Raw genomic sequence first — 21,516 nt, 5'->3', positions numbered from 1 at the left:
AGTAGTTGTGGCTTGCGAGCTCAGTAGTTGTGGCTCGCGGGCTCTAGAGTGCAGGCTCAGTAGTTGTGCATGGGCTTAGTTGCTCCACGGCACGTGGGATCTTCCTGGACCAGGGCTCGAACCCGTGTCCCCTGCATTGGCAGGTGGATTCTTTTTTTTTTTTTAGATGTTGGGGGTAGGAGTTTATTAATTAATTAATTTATTTTTGCTGTTGTTGGATCTTCGTTTCTGTGCGAGGGCTTTCTCTAGTTGTGGCAAGTGGGGGCCGCTCTTCATCGAGGTGCACGGGCCTCTCACTATCGCAGCCACTCTTGCTACGGAGCACAGGCTCCAGACACGCAGGCTCAGTAGTTGTGGCTCACGGGCCTAGTTGCTCCGCGGCATGTGGGATCGTCCCAGACCAGGGCTCGAACCCGTGTCCCCTGCATTAGCAGGCGGATTCTTAACCATTGCACCAGCAGGGAAGTCCCTAGTGTGATTTTAGAGAGTGTAAAATCTATATGTGATAAACCATGGCTTTAGAAGGCAGGATAACAGAGTGGTTAAGAATACAGACCTGAGATGTCCTGCCTGCTTGTGACTTCCATAGGGTGGTGTCGTGAATATTCAGTTAGGTAACATATATAAGTGTCCAGCATTTAGGGAATGCCGTATATCAATAAATACAAGTTTTTACTGTTATTATTACTACCACTACTACGTTTTAAAAGATGAAACTTTCCACAAAGTTAGGAAAACTTGATTGGGGGTTGGTTTATGTAAATAAAAATATATCAAGAAGAAGCATCATACAGTTAACAATAGGGAGCATTGATTCAGAGTTTACTATATGCTGGTATTGTGTTAATATGTATTCTAGGCATTCGGCAACAGTATATGCAGCGTTCTGCCCTCAAGAAGCTAAGGTGAATTTGATAATAAAATGAAAAGACATGAAAGGAGTTAGAATTTGATGAGAGAAGGAGAAGGTAGAACCACTGGGAATTCTATCTATCTAATCTATCTATCTATCTATCTATCTATCTATCTATCTATCTATCAATCATCTATCTCTGGATGTATTATAGGTCTTCGACCTTGTGTATCTGTCATCTATCTCTGGATGTATTATAGGTCTTTGACCTTGTGGACTGTAGGACCTGATTAACCAGTCATAGGGAACTGTTTCTTCTGTGTCAGGATCCTGAAGTCTGAAGGCAGGCAGTCAGGAAGGGAAGATGGATGTGAAGTGAGGGAATCAAGAACAACTAGAAGCAGGGAGGATGAGGGGAGTCCCCACGACAGACTGGAACCTGTGTGGGTCTCTCACCACCTCCAAGCCTCCGTCTTCTATGACGGGAGTATCCTGCAGGAGAAGCACGTGCCCTATGTCGTGAAGCTAAACACACCTTGACCGAGGAGTTAGAGAAGCTGAAAAAGGATCTAGAAGGAGTCTGAATTTCTGTGGGCCCTTATGCTGCCTCACACCAACAAAGCGAGCCAACAGGTAAACACAGTGTGTCTGTGCTGAGAAAGTATCTTGTGTTCTGCTCTGACTTTCCCCACTGCATCCCTTCTGCCTTCAGTCACTTGCAGAAGATCTCTTAGCCCCGTGCTCATCAGGAGCTGTGCCATGAAGAGAATCTGGGGAAATGGAGTGCCAGCTTAGCTAAGTTCACACAGTACAGATCTAACGAGAGGAGTTAGATTCATAGAATTCTGGAGTTGGAAGTAATCTAACGCCCCATAGTTGGAGATGAGGAAACAGAAGCCCAAGAAGATAAAGCAAAAATTATACCCTGAGTTGTCTGTATACAACTGTCTCTATTTAAAATCTCAACAAGTGTGAGTCATTTCAGTTTACAGAAATCCTAACGAGTTTAAGTAAATATAATGTACAGTATACAAACATACGTGAGTATCAAAGTGTGATAAAAGCAGTATAGGGTTAATATAGTCAAAACAGGAGCTTAGTCATCAAACAAAGATATTTACTGAGAATTAAAAAAAAAAATTTGGATTAGTTGCCAGAATTGTAAGGAGAGGTTTGTGCAGGTATATGAGAAACATACCACTGTCCCCATTTCCGCATATGATTCCACACGTCCTTTCTCCAGAACTGGATGGAGTGTTCCCAAGGGGTGGCCTTATTATCCTTCTCCTACGGAGACCCTGTGAGGCTGGTTGGCTGGCAGGCAAGGGGATGTGAGGCCAGCCGTGAAGGAGGATCACCTCAATACATCCCCCCTCACTCCGTCATTAAGGGAGAGATTGGCTGAAAACTTGGCATTCTTCTGAATAAAGAGGGCTGCCTCCACTCTATTCCTGGAATCTCGCTGCGGTTGATCATTTGGATCCCATCTCCAGAAAGGAGGGCTGAATCCTCATCCTGGTTTAGCCATTGACTTTCAGTGCAAATCTGAGCAATTCACTTAATCTCAAGGTGAATCTATCTTCAGCCTACTTTATTGGACTGTTGTTCAGAACCTCTGGCCAGGTTGCTCTACCCCTAAATACAGAGACTATCCTTGGGCCCAAACCTGCTCAGTGTTTTCCTTTTCAGTGCAGCTAGATTATGGCTCAGCCTGCTAGCTTCACCATCCAGCTTGCCTTTCTGGGACCTCTTATGCCGGGTATTACCTAGACACGGCACACTGAGATCTCCATCTTATTCCTTAACCAGGGGATTAACAGATAAATCCTCATCACTGGAAGGTTTGGTTGCAGATCATTTATGATTGTAGCTAATACTCAGTGACCTCTTTCCCTGTGTTCCTACCGTTTTAACACTTAATTTTCACAGCAGCCCTCTGAGATAGATACTGTTTATTGTCTCCATTTTACCGATGAGGAAACAGAGTCTTATGATGACATCACAAAGCTTATGACTGTAGTCCTTTTTCTTTACTTCCCAATTTCCTGGGTAAGAGATTAATATGGAAGCACCACTAGGATTCTACTTTCACCATTTTTTTTTCAAAGGGTGGAGATTAACAACATTGGGTTCACACTTTTTGGCCCTATGTTAATGAACACCATGTCTTTTTTTCACAATGGCATCTCCTTACAGCCTGAATAATAATAATAAATGGATAAAAATAGTGTGCTTCTTTTTTTCAAATGAGCAGCTGTATCTCCAAGGATCTCCAATCTCAGCCTTCATTTCTCAGAGAATCCTGTTTCATGTGTGCAACACTAAACATGGCGCTTCTGCAAATTTCTGATTTCCCAATGGTTGGATTGGAACTAGCCATGTCATGAGCTTTAATTTAGTATCTGCTACAATTATTGGTAGTGATATTCCATAACTACAATTCTATCCTTGATAGATGTGTAGGTAAAAAAAATATAGTAGAGGAGAATGCTGCTTATCTAGCCCCTTAGCATATGTGTGTCCAGAGCACATAACATGTCAAATTTGAGAGAAGTGGAAAGTAAATTGAGAAAAAAATGGACATTGCTATGTAGTTTGAGCCAGGTTGCAAGTTATCTCAGTGGTGACACTACAGCAAGAGCAAAAGAAGATTTTTGAGTATTTAAAATATTGAAATATTAGCTAGAGAAGCTAGGGAAAGTATTAACAAAACAAAATATAATGCTATACAATAGGAAAGATTAAGCTATTGAAAATATGAAGAAAAAGAGTGGACAGATCAACTCAAACTATTGGTGGTCCTTTTGGAGGAGGAAAAAAAAGTTGTGGAAAGAATCGATGAAGTGGGAACAAAATAAACAGGTTAAAAACACTCAGATGCCTCTATACGAGTTGAACTGAAAGGGTCTACAACCCATGTCATTAAATGACAAAAGCAAGGCATAGAATACACATTATTCCAGAGGTACTATTAGTTGACTTGTGTAATACTTGTAACACTCTGCAAAGTAGATGTGATTGTTATGCACGTTCTAGAAATGAGGAAATTGAGACTATTCCTTGAGTAAGATACCTAAGTAGTAAGCAGTAGAACTAGAATTCTTATTCAGGCAGGCTGCTTCCTGAATTCATGCTTTTAATGCTGTTTGCTACATTTTTAAGCAAATACATTTATAGGTACATAGATTATTTCTGAAACTTTATATATGAAAACAGTAACAGATTTTGCCTCTAGACAGAGAAGGACTAGGGGCTAGGATCCTAGTCTAAGGTAGGAGGGATACTTTCTTTGCCTGTACGTCTTCAATTTTGACTTAGTTTTTACCGATCCCTCCCCGTTTATACCTCAGGTCCTGACAGATTCCCTTCTGTATTCCACTGGACACACCAGCTCACATTATAATCATTTGTTTGCATGTGCCCCCTTCTACATTATCAACTCCTCAAGAACAGGGACCATGTCTTATTCATCTTGGACTTTTTAGTGCTAACCTCTGACCTACAGCAGCACTTGATAAGTTTTAACTGAGTGCACCAAAATGGAAAAAAGAAAACACCCTGGAAAGAATGACTGTGGTATGAAAACAGCCAGCTCTTTCTAGGATTGTGTTACAGGAGGGGACACTGGGCATCTTTCTACTTTCTTCCACAGCTAAAGGTGGGCTGGTGTGATAAATCTTAATTCATTGAATTTTAATCATTAAAATTCATATAATAACGTTCAATCCATGCTGCCCAGTTTCTTTAAAAAGGAGGCAAGAGCTATTAGTTTTCTGGGCAGAGTGTTGCACGTGAAGCTGAGCGTGTGGGAATTGCCTTCTCTGTGTAGTCTTCCTGCCTTAAACTATTCTTGTCCCACAGTTGGTACAGAGTGCAAAGAAAACATCCTGGTCAAGGACTTGTATTTGACCTAGTTAGAGATCCACGTGGTTCTTACCAGGGTAATTGTAGTGCCAAAGGTTCCTCACAGTAACTTCTATTATATTATAGTGAGCCCTTGAATGTTCAAAAAAAAGTCTAATGTAGTTCTTTTATGATTCTAGGAGATGCCTGGGTGAACAGGTGTAAAAATTAAATGCTTCTTTATGAATGATAGTGGAGCTACTGACTTCAAGGGTAGAATTTTTTTTTCAGAAGTTTTTTTTTATAATCAGTATTACTGCATTCAGTAGTTCTCCAAGTTGGCTGCACGTAGAATCATCTGAGATGCTTTTAAACCATACCCACGTGCCTGGGACCCCCACACGGATGCAAATTCATTTGGTCAGAGCTGGAACCACAGCAAGCCCAGGGGATGCTAATGTGTAGCTACCGCTGAGAACCATTGTGTTATAGAAACCCATAGATTTTCAGGTCACACTGGCGGAAACATTCACTCTCTATACAATGATGGAGTGCCTATGGTGAGCGTGACTCAATTCTAGGGGACTAGCAATAAGCAAAACAAATATTTCTATTATGGAGTTTACATTTCAGGAGTGAGAGGTGGTGATGAGGACAAAGAAAAGTTAAGTGGGGAAGGAGCTAGGAAGATGCTGGTTGGTTATGAGGTTTGTAGTAGGGTGGATGGGGAGTGTCACACTAAGATGACACTTGAACAAAAACCAAAGGAGGTCAAATCTCGTGGCTCTCCGGAGAAAAAACATTCCGTTTGGCAAGAGACAGTATCATGCTTAGAATGTTTGAGAAATCCCAGGAGGGCCACGGTGGTTAGCAGGAAGTGAAATAAAAGCCTCATTGCAGATGAGATCCAAAGAGCAACAGCTCCAAACTGAGAATTAAGGTTTTATTTCTGGGCATTCTTCTCCCTACATCTTAAGATAACAGCTCCCCATTTCTCCTTATGATATGCGGCACGTTAAGGTAATATGAGGAGAGCTAACCTGAGGAGGGCTTGTGAATAATGTTGAAATACGTTTTGGGTGTGTAACCTTTTGTGATGGCGACCTCCTGTGAGCTGGGCCTGACATGCGGCCCCATCTACTCCCATGATGCCAGTGTGCGATCGTGAAATCAAAAGCCCTACTGTTTTACCTCCATTACATTCCCAGTGTACACCGGGGGTCTCTCCTACATGTGGGCAAAGGGGTGAGGAATGGTGCCAGTTATTTATAAAATTATGACTCAGTATTGAAGTTCAAAATTTCCCCATTTTTGCAGCCAGCTTTGTTCTAATTGGTCATATGTCTCCTAGATGTCTGATGTTAATTTCATTTTTTGATGCTCTACGTTTTTACTCAATAAATAAAGCAGCAACAAAATTAAACATTTTTAGTAAGGTGGGTTTTTTTCTCATGAGTTTTTCCACATTCACTAATCTCAAATATATCTGTCAAAATTTGGTTACATAGAGAATTGAAATATATCATTTTGTGTGTTGGTTAGTATTTCTATTCTGTCTTTTAAAAATCCTCTACATGCTTCAGCCATGCCAACATTATCCATGTTAGATTATAAATCCCTTCTAATCAGAGAGTGAGACAGTGCTTGTCTAAATCTCTCTGTAGCAGCATTGGTTAGTGATCCTAGTTATCAAAAAGTTATCTCTATGTATACAGAAAACCACATCATTTTTATCAGCTCAGTAGACCACAGAGCCTTCCACTAAAAGCTTTGGGCCCCAAGGCCAGTCTGACTATTGGTTAATGCAAATAAACGTAGAAAATGTCTTGTTCTGCCTTGGTAACCACAGTCTCATTTGAAGCAGAGTTATGTATTATGGCATTGCCAGGCAGACCCCTTCAAGCGAGGCAGGATGTGCATGCAGTTATAGAATGTTCAAATTGGTTTCTCTTTAAATAGAGGCAGGTTTGGGTTTGTTGATCAAATCAATTAAAGTGGTTTTCCCCAATTCATTCTCAGAATGGGAAATTGCCTTTCCAAAGCATTAGAGAATTACAAGGACCCCAGATAAAATGACCCAAGAGTTTGGATATGCACATCTGGAAATCAACTTGGGGTCTATTTGTATGAAGAATATCTGCTTGTAGTTCTCTCTTTCTCTCTCTGTCTCCCTCCCTCCCTCTCCAACTTTCAATCACTTTATTGAAGTATAATTTACACACGAGAAAATGCGTACACTGTAAGAGCACAATTGGATGACTTTGACAGATGAATACACGCATGTTACTGACACCTAATTCAAGATATACAGTCTTTCTGTCATTCTAAAATGTCCCTCGTACACTCTTTTGTAGGCAATTCCCATATTCTCAATCATTGTTCTGAGCTGATCTGGTTACTATTACCATAGCTTGGTTGCCTAGTCTACGTCTTCATAAAATTTAAGTCATATGACATGTACTCTGTGTCAAGCTTTATTTGCTCTACATAATGCTTTTGAGACACCCATCCTTGCTGTTATGCGTATCAATAGGTTATTCCTTTTATTTCTGATTAGTTTTGTTACGCTATTCACCAGTTGCTGGGCACTTGGTTGGTTCCCCATTTGGGGCTGTTATGAATAAAGCTGCTATGAACATTCATGTACAAGTCTTTGTGTGAACATGCAAATTCCTAGGAGTAGGATTGCTGGGTCATGTGGCAAACATATGTTTAATTTTCTAGGAAAATTTCTAAATTAATTAAATAAGGAGACGGCTCTAGTGCTTTGGCAACCCGTGTAGGCAAACCAAAATCTAAGCCTGTAAATACCTTAACGTTATGAAATAAAAATGCTAAGGATGACCAACCACAAACAGCTAGCTAGGCTTTAAGCTATATCCAATCAGTCATTGCCTTACTTTGCTTCTGCCTTTTCTCTATAGAAGTCTCTCCCTGAGCTCTCCTAGAGCACCCCTAACCACTTCTGGTTTGTTGCTGCCTGATTTAAATCAATTTTTTGCTCAGATAAACTCTTAAACTTTTTAATATGGCCCAGTTAATCTTTTAACACCAGTTTCCACATGGTTTACCAGTTCACATGCCTACCACAAACACAGGAGAATTCTAGTTATTCCATATCTGTTCCAGCACTTGGCATGGTCAGTCTTTTACATTTTATCCATTTTAGTATGTGTTTCATTGTTCGAATTTGCATATCTCCAATGACTAATGCTTTTGAGCATCTTTTACTATGGTTATTGGCCATTTGATTATTTTTAATGCATTATCTGTTCAAGTCTTTTGCTCATTTTTAAATGGGTTGCTTATTTCTCATTACTGAATTCTAAGAGGTTTTTAAAAATATATTTTGGATACAAGTTCTTTGTCATACATATATATTAAGAATGTTTTATCCCAATATGTGGTTTGCTTTTTGAAGAGCAATAGTTTTAAATTTTGATGAAGTTTATTTTATCAATGTGGTTAGTTTTTTTTCTGAGAAATAGTTGCAGTTTCTGAGCAAAGAAAATTTCTTGTGTTTTCATCTAGATACTTTAGATTGTTAGTTTCCACATTTAGGTCTTTGGCTCATTTGGAATTAACTTTGATGTATACTGTGAGGTAGGCCATAGGGTGCAATTTTTCTCCATATGAATATCCAGTTGTTTTAGCATCATCTGTTGAAAAGACTGTTTTCCTCAATATTATCTTAAAAGTTCTATTGAAATCAATTGACCATACGTATGTGACTCCAGATCTAGAATCTATTCTAGCCCACTGATCTATTTTCCTATCCATATTCTTATACCACATGTATTAATTATCAGAGCTTCAGAGTAATTCTTGAAATCAGCTAGTGTCTTTCCATCGACTTTTTCCAGGTGGTTTCTATTTCTGAGTTCCTTTGATGTTCCATAAAAATTAAAATCAGCTGGTCATTTTGTAGAAAAAGTCCTGGTGGGATTGTGCCAAAAATTGTTTTGAGTTTACAGATCAATTTGGACAGAAATAAAATCTTAGCAATACCGAGAGCTTCAATCGATTTGTTTAGGTCTTTAAAAATTTCTCTCAATATTCTTATACATTTATTGTAAATCTTGCAGATTTTTATTAAAATAATTCCTACTGATACTTGTAATAATGATATGATGCTATTGTAAACAGTATTTTATTTTTTTGTGTGCAATTGTAAGTGGTATTTAAAAAGTTTTTCCAGCTTGGGATTTCCCTGGTGGTCCAGTGGTTAAGACTTCGCCTTCCAATGCAGGGGGTGCATGTTTGATCCCTTGTCCGGGAGCTAAGATCCCACATGCCTCCCGGCCAAAACATAAAACAGAAGCAATATTGGAACAAATTCAATACAGACTTTAAAAATGGTCCACATGAAAAAAAATCTTAAAAATTTTTTTCCAATTTATTGTTAGTATATAATAATAGAAATAAATACTGTATTTTGCAGTCTGTGACCTCTCTAATTTTAAGTATTAATTTGTTTAGTAGACATTTTATGATTATCTGTGTAAAGAATCAAGTTTATGCAAATAAGGGAAGTTTTGCTTCTTGCTTTCCAATCTTTATGCCTTTTTAATTGCTATAGTGTTCCTGTACAATGATGAATAGAAGTGGTGAGAGCAGAAATTCTTGCTTTGCTCACTGGATCCTAGGGGGAAACAATTCAATGTTTCAACATTAAGTATAATTTAGCTCTAGGTTTTTCATAGATGTTGTTTAATAGATTAAAGATGTTATCGTACGTACGTGATGAGAGTTTTTATCATATTTGTTAAATGTTGTCAAATACTTTTTTTTGTATCAATTGAATAACTTAGGCTTTTTCTACTCTGTTGTTAATGTAGAGAATCCCAATGATTGATTTTTGAACGTTAAAACAACCTTGCATCTTGAGATAAATCCCACTTGATCATTATGAATTATTCTTTTTATAAAGTATGGAATGTCCTATAAATATCAATTAAGTCCATCTTGTTTAATGTATCATTTAAAGCTTGTGTTTCCTTATTTATTTTCATTTTGGATGATCTGTCCATTGGTGAAAGTGGGGTGTTAAAGTCCCCTACTATGATTGTGTTACTGTTGATTTCCCCTTTTATGGCTGTTAGTATTTGCCTTATATATTAAGGTGCTCCTATGTTGGGTGCATAAATATTTACAATTGTTATATCTTCTTCTTGGATTGATCCCTTGATCATTATGTAGTGTCCTTCTTTGTCTCTTGTAATAGTCTTTGTTTTAAAGTCTATTCTGTCTGATATGAGAATTGCTACTCCAGCTTTCTTTTGATTTCCATTTGCATGGAATATCTTTTTCCATCCCCTCACTTTCAGTCTGTACCTGTCCCTAGGTCTGAGGTGGGTCTCTTGTAGACAACATATATACAGGTCCTGTTTTCATACCCATTCAGCCAGTCTATGTCTTTTGGTTGAAGCATTTAATCAATTTACATTTAAGGTAATTATTGATATGTTTGTTCCTGTTACCATTTTCTTAATTGTTTTGGGTTTGTTATTGTAGGTCTTTTCCTTGTCTTGTTTCTCCTGGCTAGAGAAGTTCCTTTAGCATTTGTTGTAAAGCTCCTTTGGTGGTGCTATATTCGCTTAGCTTTTTCTTGTCTGTAAAGGTTTTAATTTCTCCCTCAAATCTGAATTAGATCCTTGCTGGGCAGAGTAATCTTGGTTTTAGGTTTTTCTCCTTCATCACTTTAAATATGTCCTGCCACTCCCTTCTGGCTTGCAGAGTTTCTGCTGAAAAATCAGCTGTTAACCTTATGAGGATTCCCTTGTGTGTTATTTGTTGTTTTTTCCCTTGCTGCTTTTAGTATTTTTTCTTTGTATTTAATTTTTGATAGTTTGACTAATATGTGTCTTGCCATATTTCTCCTTGGATTTATCCTGTATGGGACTCTCTGTGCTTCCTGGACTTGATTAACTATTTCCTTTCCCATATTAGGGAAGTTTTCAACTATAATCTCCTCAAATATTTTCTCAGTCCGTTTCTTTTTCTCTTCTTTTTCTGGAACCCCTATAATTCGAATGTTGGTGTGTTTAATATTGTCCCAGAGGTCTCTGGGACTGCCCTTAATTCTTTTCATTCTTTTTTCTTTATTCTGCTCTGCAGTAGTTATTTCCACTATTTTAACTTCCAGGTCACTTATCCATTCTTCTGCCTCAGTTATTCTGCCATTGATCCCTTCTAGACAATTTTTTATTTCATTTATTGTGCTGTTCATCATTGTTTGTTTGCTCTTTAGTTCTTCTAGGTCCTTCTTAAATGTTTCTTGTATTTTTTCCGTTTTATTTCCAAGATTTTGGATCATCTTTACTATCATTATTCTGAATTGTTTTTCAGGTAGACTGCCTATTTCCTCTTCATTTGTTAGGTCTTGTGGGTTTTTACCTTGCTCCTTCATCTGCTGTGTGTTTCTCATTTTGCTTATCTTACTGTGTTTGGGGTCTCCTTTTCGCAGGCTGCAGGTTCGTAGTTCCCATTGTTTTTGGTGTCTGCCCCCAGTGGCTATGGTTCGTTCAGTGGGTTATGTAGGCTTCCTGGTGAAGGGGACTAGTGCCTGTGTTCTGGTGGATGAATGAGGCTGTATCTTGTCTTTCTGGTGGGCAGTTCCACGTCTGGTGGTGTGTCTTGGGGTGTCTGTGGCATTATTATTATTTTAGGCAGCTTCTGTGCTAATGGGTGGGGCTGTGATCCTGTCTTGCTAGTTGTTTGGCATAGGGTGTCCAGCACTGTAGCTTGCTGGTCGTGGAGTGGAGCTGTGTCTTGGTGTTGAGATTGAAATCTCTGGGAGATTTTTGCAGTTTGATATTACGTGGAGCTGGGAGGTCTCTTGTGGACCTGTGTCCTGAAGTTGGCTCTCCCACCTCAGTGGCACAGCCCTGACTCCTGGCTGGAGCACAAAGAGCCTGTCCTCCACACGACTCAGAATAAAAGGGAGAAAAGAAAGAAAGAAAGAAAGAATAATGTAAAATAAGATAAAAAAATAAAATAAAGTTATTAAAATAAAAAATAATTATTAAAAAATATATTTTAAAATAATTTTAAAAAAGAAAGATAGAAAGAAGAGAGCAACCAAACCGAAAAACAAATCCACGAATGATAACAAGTGCTAAAAACTACAAAAAACAAACAAAAAACCCCCAGACAGACAGAACCCTAGGAGAAATGGTAAAAACAAGGCTCTACAGACAAAAGCACACACAGAAGGATACATATAGACACTCACAAAAAGAAAAAAAGGGGAAAAAAATATATATCGTTGCTCTCTAAGTCCACCTCCTCAATTTGGTTTGATTCGTTGTCTATTCAGGTATTCCACAGATGCAGGTACATCAAGTTGATTGTGGAGATTTAATCCGCTCCTCCTGAGGCTGCTGGGAGTGATTTCTCTTTCGCTTCTTTGTTCGCACAGCTGCCAGCGTTCAGCTTTGGATGTGGCCCCGCCTCTGCGTGTAGGTCGCCATAGGGCGTCTGTTCTTCGCTCAGACAGGACGGGGTTAAAGGAGCCGCTGATTGGCGGGCTCTGGCTCACTCAGGCCGCGGGGAGGGAGGGGCAAGGAGTGCGGGGCGGGGCGGGGTGGGGCCTGTGGCAGCAGAGGTCGGCGTGACGTTGCAGCAGCGTGAATCGGGACGTGCGTTCTCCCGGGGAAGTTGTCTCTGGATCACGGGACCCTGGCAGTGGCGGGCTGCACAGGCTCCCAGGAGGGGAGGCGTCGATAGTGACCTGTGTTTGCTCACAGGCTTTTTGGTGGCTACAGCAGCAGGCTTAGCGTCTCATGCCCGTCTCTGGGGTCCACGCTTTTAGCCGCGGCTTGCGCCCGTCTCTGGAGCTCCTTTAAGCGGAGCTCTGAATCCCCTCTCCTCGCGCACCAGGAAACAAAGAGGGAAGAAAAAGTCTCTTGCCTCTTCGGCAGCTCCAGACCTTTTCCTGGACTTCCTCCCGGCTAGCTGTGGCGCACTAACCCCTTCAGGCTGTGTTCACGCTGCCAACCCCAGTCCTCTTCCTGGGATCTAAGCTCCGAAGCCCAAGCCTCAGCTCCCAGCCCCGCCCGCCCCGGCGGGTGAGCAGAGAGGCCTCTCAAGCTGGTGAGTGCTGGTCGGCACCGGTCCTTTGTGCGGGAATCTCTCCGCTTTGCCCTCTGCACCCCTGTTGCTGTGCTCTCCTCCGTGGCTTCGAAGCTCCCCCCCTCTCCGCCACCCGCAGTCTCCGCCCGCGAAGGGGCTTCCTAGCGTGTGGAAATCTTTCCTCCTTCACAGCTCCCTCCCACTGGTGCAGGTCCTGTCCCTATACTTTTGTCTGTGTTTTTTCTTTTTTTTTTTGCCCTACCCAGGTATGTGTGGAGTTTCTTGCCTTTTGGGAGGTCTGAGGTCTTCTGCCAGCGTTCAGTGGGTGTTCTATAGGAGCAGTTCCACGTGTAGATGTATTTCTGATGTATTTGTGGGGAGGAAGGTGATTTTCGCGTCTTACTCTTCCTCTATCTTGAAGCCTCCCCCTTCTTTATGGTTTATTACAGGATATTGAATATAGTTCCCTGTGCTATACAGTTGGACCTTGTTGTTTATCCATTTTATATATAATAGTTTGCATCTACTAATCCCAAACTCCCAATCCATCCCTCCCCGGCCTCTCCTCCCGCTTGGCATCCAGAAGTCTGTTCTCTGTACCTGTGACTCTGTTTCTGTCTCATAGATAAGTTCATTTGTGTCACATTTTAAATTCCACATATAAGTGATACCATATGGTATTTGTCTTTCTCTTTCTGTCAGTTTATTTTCATCCCACATTTTTTTCCAGGTGAAAGGGCTCAAGTGTTTCATTCTCAGTTTCTCATATGATACCACCTTAAAGTAAACGCTGTCTTCTATTAAAAGGTCAAACGTTGATGAATCTAGGAAAATGGCTTCCTAATTCCTAGACACTGTGTGCCTTCCCTGGGTAGCATATTACACTGAGCATATGCCACCCGTTTGACAGAGAAGAGCTGAGAGCACCTCCTCTGGAGCACGGCACAGAGGCTCTGCTAGTAGTCACACAAGCAGCTCTTGAATCAAATTGATTAGGAAGAAAGGGAGAAAGTTACAATTTGAACATAAGGAAGAAGGGTGAGACAGCTGTGGAAGGGCAGAGAAAAAGGCCAAGTACGCGCGCGCACGCACACACACACACACACACACACACACACTCTCTCAAAACTAGGCTAGGTAATAGTCTATAAGCCACATTGCTTCTTCTCTTGAGAATAGTTTCCCAAATATATCACAAATTTCCATCATGGCCTGGTTTGCGGAGTACGTTTATATACAGAGAAATCTGTACTTTGGTATTTGTTTTATTTGCCCCAAATCTTATTCTCCAAGATAAGTATAGAGCATATTCATGTGGCATTCCTGTGTTACAAATCCTGTGTTACCAATTCCGGCCAGTGGGTCATAATTTCCTCCCTTCCATTTGCTCTGTGATTCCCTTGTGTCATTAGAAGGCAATGTTCAGAATGTATCACCTTGATGGTGCACTTCATCACCCTGCAGCAAAACTTTTCACCCGCAAGCTGCATACGTAATTCATATGTTCTTTCCAATAGGTTTAAACTTTAAGAAAAATCAAATAGTGTTTTGCACAACACAGGTGATGCTCATGAACTTATTACCTCTCAAAGGCCATTTATCTTGGCAGTTGCTTCACACTGAATAAAGATGAAGCTTCTTCACTCCACCAATTGAGACGAACATCAGTGCAGCTGTGTCCTATTGAGGCTGAAAAAAGTGAAAATGAGATGAATTTTTCAGTGAGTTAGGTCAATCTATAGACTATGTAGGCACAGTTCAAGCCAGACAACTTTGTTTTGGAAGGTTTCACACCTCTAGCCTATTAACAAAGTTGCTTAACTCTTTAACTTTAGTTTTGACTAGGCTTTAAGGTTTAGACATTTTTGCTTTTTATTACGATTCCGCTGTTGTCCAACCACAGAATTCAGTTGATTTTTACTTACTGCCAATTATATTTGGCCTAAGGCAGTGCATCTCACCATGGCTACACATCAGAATCACCTGGGGAATAAGAAGGATGAAAACAAACTTAGGAAACATTGTCAGTGTGTTTATTCTTTCATATTCATCTAGTTCACTGCATACTTATGCAGTGATATATTTATTGATAGAGAGCCAGATTTTTGTCAGATACTGAATATTTAAAAAAATCCAAATCTCTTGACTTTAAGAAGCTTATTGGCAGGGAAATTGATAAAGAGAATTTCTTTACACAGTTCTTCGTAAATTCTATGAGAAAGATGGGAGTGCTCTAACTCGGTAGTGCAAGGGTTGGAGTTGGTGGCGAGGGGGGCTACTGAGCTGAGTGCTGTAGAATGGAAAAGAGTTCACGGGATGAAGAAGTGTAAGAGGAATTTCATGGAAAAGGACTGTGCAAGCATGAATAAAGACCCCTTTTGTTGTGTTGGGGAATACAAAAGCAGTGTGATTTTGCTGGAACATCGAGTAAAAGAAGATGAATAAAAAGAGATGAGATTGAGCAGGTAGGCAAGACCCCAGTCCTGATGCACCTTGCATGTCAGGCTAAGGAGGACAGATAGATCCAGTATGTGATGGGGAGCTCCTGAGACACTCTAGGTTTTCGCTTTAGACAGCTCCCTCTGGTTTCTGATAACACCATGGAGGGCCTAAATTCCTGATCTATGTAAAGCAAATTGGGTGATACAAATAAATGTATATTGACTATGATATACCCTCCTGGAAAAAAAAATACTTGTCGTCACTCAGCAATGTAAATTAAATGCACAGCCACAATATCGCACCTTATAAGCCTTAGAAATGCCTCAAACAGTCATTCCATAAGGGTTGAGGTAAAGGAGAAATCATTTCTGGTTGAATGTTCAGAGACAGTTAATGGGAGCCAGTGGCCCATGCTTAGCCTTGAAGAAGGGGGGAAGCTTTAATAGGCAGAATTCCAGAAAAAAGAAAAGAAGGATGTTGAGCAACAATAGAAAATGTGAACTCCTTTTTGTTACAGCTGGCAAAAAAATGTCAGAACGGAGATTCTTAAGGGAATAGGAACAGAGAAGACTACAAAGTTATGCAGGAATGCAGTCATGCATTGCAGGTTTTGTTGAACGTTGAACCAAAGTTTTGGGGATTTATTGAAAATGCAATACAGGGACAGTTTCTAAGTAGGAGACAATTATTTTCAGTAGAGGGTACTACGAAGATTAAGCTGGCAATACAATTCATGATAGAATTTTAAAAATGAAAATAAGTACAAATAATAAGAATCTGAACCACGACAGTAGCAAGTGGAAATAGAAGAAATCTATAGGAGAAGTGAGACTACATGCCCACCTCTGATCTGTTGATCCAAAAGCATTTTTATAAAGGCCTTTGTGTAATTCTGAACTGCATCCAGAATTGGAGGCAATGTCTTTGGTGATATCCTCAATACCCTTAGTCCTAAGGACTGAATTTTTCACTGGGAGGTGGAGTCATCTATGTCAGTGTGGAGAATGAAGAAATTCAGTTATGTAACCAGTGCTCGTCAGTGTGCCTATTGTTAAAATCTCCTGGAGAATTTGTTAAACAGATTTCTGGACCCAACCAAGCTTACAGAGTCAGAAACTCCAGCGGAGGGTACAGACTGTGTACTTAAGTCCCTAGTGATTCTTATCATCAGGCATTTGGGGAACTTAGTAGTAGGGTAAATGTTACTTCAAAGCAGCGAAATAATTGATGGAATATAAAGGCCTGTGTTGGGATCATTGGTATAGCAATTTTTGAAGTATAATGATTCTGTCAACTTTCTCAGGTGTTGAGAAATTAAAGGTACAATCGAAACCCCCCTACTTACACTATCAGTCTATTTCCATCCGCCATTGTCTCCTTCCAGGGCTATTGTAAGAGCATCCTAACTGGTCTCTGCTTCCGTTCTTTCTGGGATATAGTCTGTTTCCCATACAGGAGATGGAATAATCTTGTAAAAACAAATATCAAATCATGTCACTCCCCACTCCTCTGCCCCTTACCCTCCAATAGTTTCCAATTATATACTTTAAAAAGTCCAAACTTTGTACCGTGGCCTCGGAAGCCCCCCTTAGGCTGGCGCTTGCCCCACCTATCTCATTTCATCCCCTGCCGCTCTCCCTTTGCCCACGGTGGCTTGCTCCTGTTCCTTGGGCTTTCCAAGCTTGTCAGACTCTCTGAGCTTGACCCTCATTATTCTCGCTTCCTAGGACTATTTTCCTCTAGTTATTCACTGGGCTTGCTCCATTATTGTTGGAGGAGGTCATTGAGAGGATGTAACTGCTGGAACTGGGCAATTGGAGGCTCTTCACTCCCTCTCCTATCTCTGGAAAGTATGTTCTGCCCACCGTTCTCACACTAGAAACTGTTTCAAGGATGTAGCCTTTAAGGAGTAATGTGTTGTTGAGACCATGTGAATGGTATATATGACTGAAAGCCTCTATATGAACTTTTATTTTATTATTTTTTTTAAGAAGATGTTGGGGGTAGGATTTTATTAATATATTTATTTATTTTTGCTGTGTTGGGTCTTCATTTCTGTGCGAGGGCTTTCTCTAGTTGTGGCGAGCAGGGGCCACTCTTCATCGTGGCGCGCGGGCCTCTCACTATCGCAGCCTCTCGTTGCGGAGCACAGGCTCCAGACACGCAGGCTCAGTAGTTGTGGCTCATGGGCCCAGCCGCTCTGCGGCATGTGGGGTCCTCCCAGACCAAGGCTCGAACCCGTGTCCCCTGCATTGGCAGGCAGATTCTCAACCACTGCGCCACCAGGGAAGCCCCTCTATATGAACTTCTAAAGATTCTGGGGTGTGGGTATAGAGATCAACTTGTCTTGTGCCCACCCATGACAAGCCTTGTATGTGATTTCCTTTCCTTATTAACCCTGCCAGCTACAGATCTGGAGTGGTCTGCCTCTTACTTCTGTCTTTCCTCGCCCTCCATGTACGTGGGCCAGTTTTGAATTTCACCCCCCAGGGAACTCTTGAGGTTGTGAACCGACAGTTGTGTCATTGAGAAAGATCTTCCTGAACCCCCTTGTAGAAGAGCTATTACTTACCATTGTCACCTGTTCTTCCTCTGCCTAACCCTTATCCTGATTGATCTTACCTCAAAAGCCCTATCTCAGTCTGCTCTCATATTATGTATTCGTATATATGTTTTTCTCTGTCTCTCTTACTAGAACATGTGTACTTTAAGACTGTGGATTTTATCTTTTTCACTGCATTCCCCAGTGCTAAGAATGGAGTCTAACACTTAGCTGATGCTTAATAAACATTTCTTGGATGGATGAATGATGTGCTCAGAATGTGATAGGAGCTATTTACTGCATATGTGTTTTGAATCAGTGCCTTTTCTATGTATTGTCTCCATAATCCAGTGTTGAATGGTCTGGACTATATACCTTTTGTAATTCTTTTCTCACAGTTTCATCCTGAAACACCCAATGATCTGATTTCCTTGTGTGATAACACTGCTTATTCATATCATACTTTATCATGTACATTGGGAGAAGTTGCTTTTAAGCATAGTTGGGCTAGGAAGGTATTTCCCATCTGTGTCCATCTCTTTATACTTCTTTGCTTCTCAGACTTGACTTTCTCCTGGGTGTTCCAGCATCCTCCTCACATGTCTGAGTGGAGAGGACTTGCCTAGATTTGTCCAGGGCTTTATCAAAGATCACACAGGCCTTGGTTCCTCTGATCTTTCTCCTCTTTCTCTATAGAAGCAGTCACCTCCCAGGCTGATAGTCATAGACAGGCTCTTAGAAATGGTTGTTGCTTCTAGCAGTGGCAGAGATAGGTCTAGTTTGGGACATTGATAGCACTTAGGGGCTGGGATTCCATTAGCTTCAGAAAAGTTTGGGTAGCCAAAAAGTCCTATGAAATACACTGCGTAGTGCAAACAGATTTACATTCCTGAATTTGTCTTGAAGGCATGAAATTTAGAGCAACACTGCACCCAGCAATTGATTTAACCTTCACTGTGTCTATCTCATTGGGCATTAAGTCAGTCACAATTATCTGATCAGCTCTTTCTTGGTCTCTTTATTTGAGACTTCCAAATTTCTAAATTGACTTCACAGAAAAACCTAACTGTGGGCAGTTCCAACTGGGATTCACAAGACAGACTTAGGATCTCTTATAATCACTGTTATCTCTGATCCATTTCACCTGCAGAAACTCAGGAACCTGTAAGTTGTTATTGTTGTGTCTGTTTTAAAAAATCTGCCAGCTCTGTCTCCTTTCTCATACTTGATTTCTATATTCTTAAAAATAAGTTCTCCTGAAATCATAGGCTGTGAACTCAAGATCAGATGATAAGAATAATTAACTGGGTTGCATGTAGATGATACAACCATGTGTATAAATAGAATATTCATAAATACATGCACAGATCTATCAGCTGCATTTATTCCCCACATAATAAAAGCATACACACACTTACACCCTCGCCTTTATCTTTTCAGAGCAAGACAGTTCAGCACTACCTCAGAGTCTGAGTTAGTACTTCATTAAAATAAATTATTTTTCTTCCAGAAACATCGGTACATTGAAAGACAATGTTGAAAGGAGCCTTAGGGAGGGCTTCTGTAGTTCCATGCCCAGTGGTCCTGCTGGCCTCGTGCTGACCTGCCTTCCAGGATGAGCTGAAGGAGTTTCCTGACTTGGATCTTCAGCCCCTGTGGCTTCCAGCTTATTTTCTAGGCAGGTAAGAACTGTTGCCTGTCTGGTAGGTTTCCTCTTGTCGAGGACCTGCCTCGAGGCATATACATCTAGTTATCTGCCTGCCTTTTGAAGCTACACTGCACCCAACCGCTTTTGGCTGCTTTTCAACTCCTACCTGCCTGGAAGGGACTCTGGCTGATAAGTCCTGACCAGGGGACCTGAAGAATTATTTACCTGGGATGTGAATCTCTCCACAGGCACCCAGAGACTCGCTTTGCACACCACGCTTTTCATCACTTAAGGTGAGTTTTCTGCTTCAGATGTATAGAGCTGAAGCAGAGAAAAGTATTTTTGTGGTTGTAGAAGCATCCCTTTCACAATTGGACTAGGGGAAGGCTCTGACGGCAGGTAATTGGCATAAAAACCGCTAGCACGTGGTAATAATGGCATGAAAACAGGGAAGCAACTGCTACCTTTTCAAGTGGCTGTACGATTGGATAACGAAGGAAAATTTGGGGCTGGGGGAAGGTGGGCAAAATGTGTGCAGCTTTGAAAAAATGAGGCTAAATTAATTTTGGAGATTTCACATTTCTCTAAGTTATTGGTAATCAAAATCCACCACTGCTTAGACTGAAATATGCAGTGAATGTCCAGCAGCAGGGTGCCCAAGCAGTGCTGAGATGTTGCATTAAGTGGGATAAAAAAAAGGAGGTTGAACAGAAGGAATGCTTTAAAAACACTGAAGTGGTTCCCTAAATGAGTCACCCAGCTGTGGCCTGCTTTGAAACAGCAGGCTCAACCTTGTACAAGACTGGCTTTCAGCCCGGAGGTCAAGGGATAATGTGTTCAACCTCGTGTGCACCCATGAATAAGTGTCGCGGGCTGTACCACGGGCTCATCCACGCAGCCAGGACCTGTCTCAGTGGACCCAGGAAGCTGTTGGGCTTGGCTTGCCTCACAGTCAACAGGGCTCACATTTAGGCTTTCAGCATTCCTCCCAAATGAGGTTATACATACGCTCTCAGAGACTCATGACAGGGTTGAAAGAAAACTAGGTTGTAAAATATGAAACATATGTCCCATCACTATGCCACAGTGCTTCTAGGGCACGATGAACTAATAATATATTTAATCAGTTAGGCAACATATATTGTGAATGTGATGGTGGTGCATTTATTAATTTATTGGATGCGCCTGTAATTTCCTTTTTTTTTTTTTATTGGCCGCCCCGTGCAGCATGTGTGATCTTAGTTCCCAGACTAGGGATCGAACCCGCACCCCCTGCACTGGAAGCATGGAGTCTTAGCCACTGGACCACCAGGGAAGTCCCTGGATGCCTGTAATTTCTGTGGCTATCCAAGCTCCTAGATGTATACTTAAGTCAGAGTGATACTTTCAAAGCCCAAAGTTGACCATTCACTTCAGCCCTATCGGTGGCCTCCCACTGCTTCTGGGAGAACATCCAATGTCTAGAAGCTGCCCTGTCTTTTCAGGTTCATTTCATGTCGGCCTTCCTCCTCTTTCTTTTCGTTCCAGCCACCTTGCTTATCTTCCATTCTGGTGCTTCTTGCCACGCTCTCTCTTTCCCGTGAGCTTTGTGCGTGCTGTTCCCTCCCTCCCGGGAACCTTCTCCTTCCCACCTTGTTCACTGCATGGCTGCTAGTTGCCTTTAGGTCCCAACTTAAGGGCTGTTAGGGTACCCTGAACACTCCCAGCTCCCATCCTCCGTCATCAGCCACGTGGCATCCTCTGTCATAATCACCATCGCACATTCCTGGAATTAATACCTATTCAACTGTATGTCTCCCATGGAAGACTTTAAGTCCTACGAGGGCAGGAATTGTTCTGTCTTGTTCAAAACTGTACTGTCGCCCTGCACATTGTTCAACAAATATTCGTTGCATGAAAAATCCTATGATCACAGGTTTTTATTTTTTTTCTCTAGAGATGGCAATGATGCTACTTCTGCTTGTTTAAATGTACTTAGTGGTTACCTTTGAATAGGAAGGGAATTGAATTCTCTGTGTTTTTATACATGTGGCCATGTAAAAGTTGGCTAAGAGGTAGGTAAATTAGTAAATTGTGCCCATGTGGACAGGCCAATTCTCAACTTAGTCCTGTGAA

The sequence above is a fragment of the Globicephala melas genome, chromosome 7 (assembly GCF_963455315.2).
Source record: "Globicephala melas chromosome 7, mGloMel1.2, whole genome shotgun sequence".
NCBI lineage: Eukaryota > Metazoa > Chordata > Mammalia > Artiodactyla > Delphinidae > Globicephala > Globicephala melas.
The sequence above is the reverse complement of the archived record's forward strand: the minus strand, read 5'-3'. Positions refer to the sequence as shown.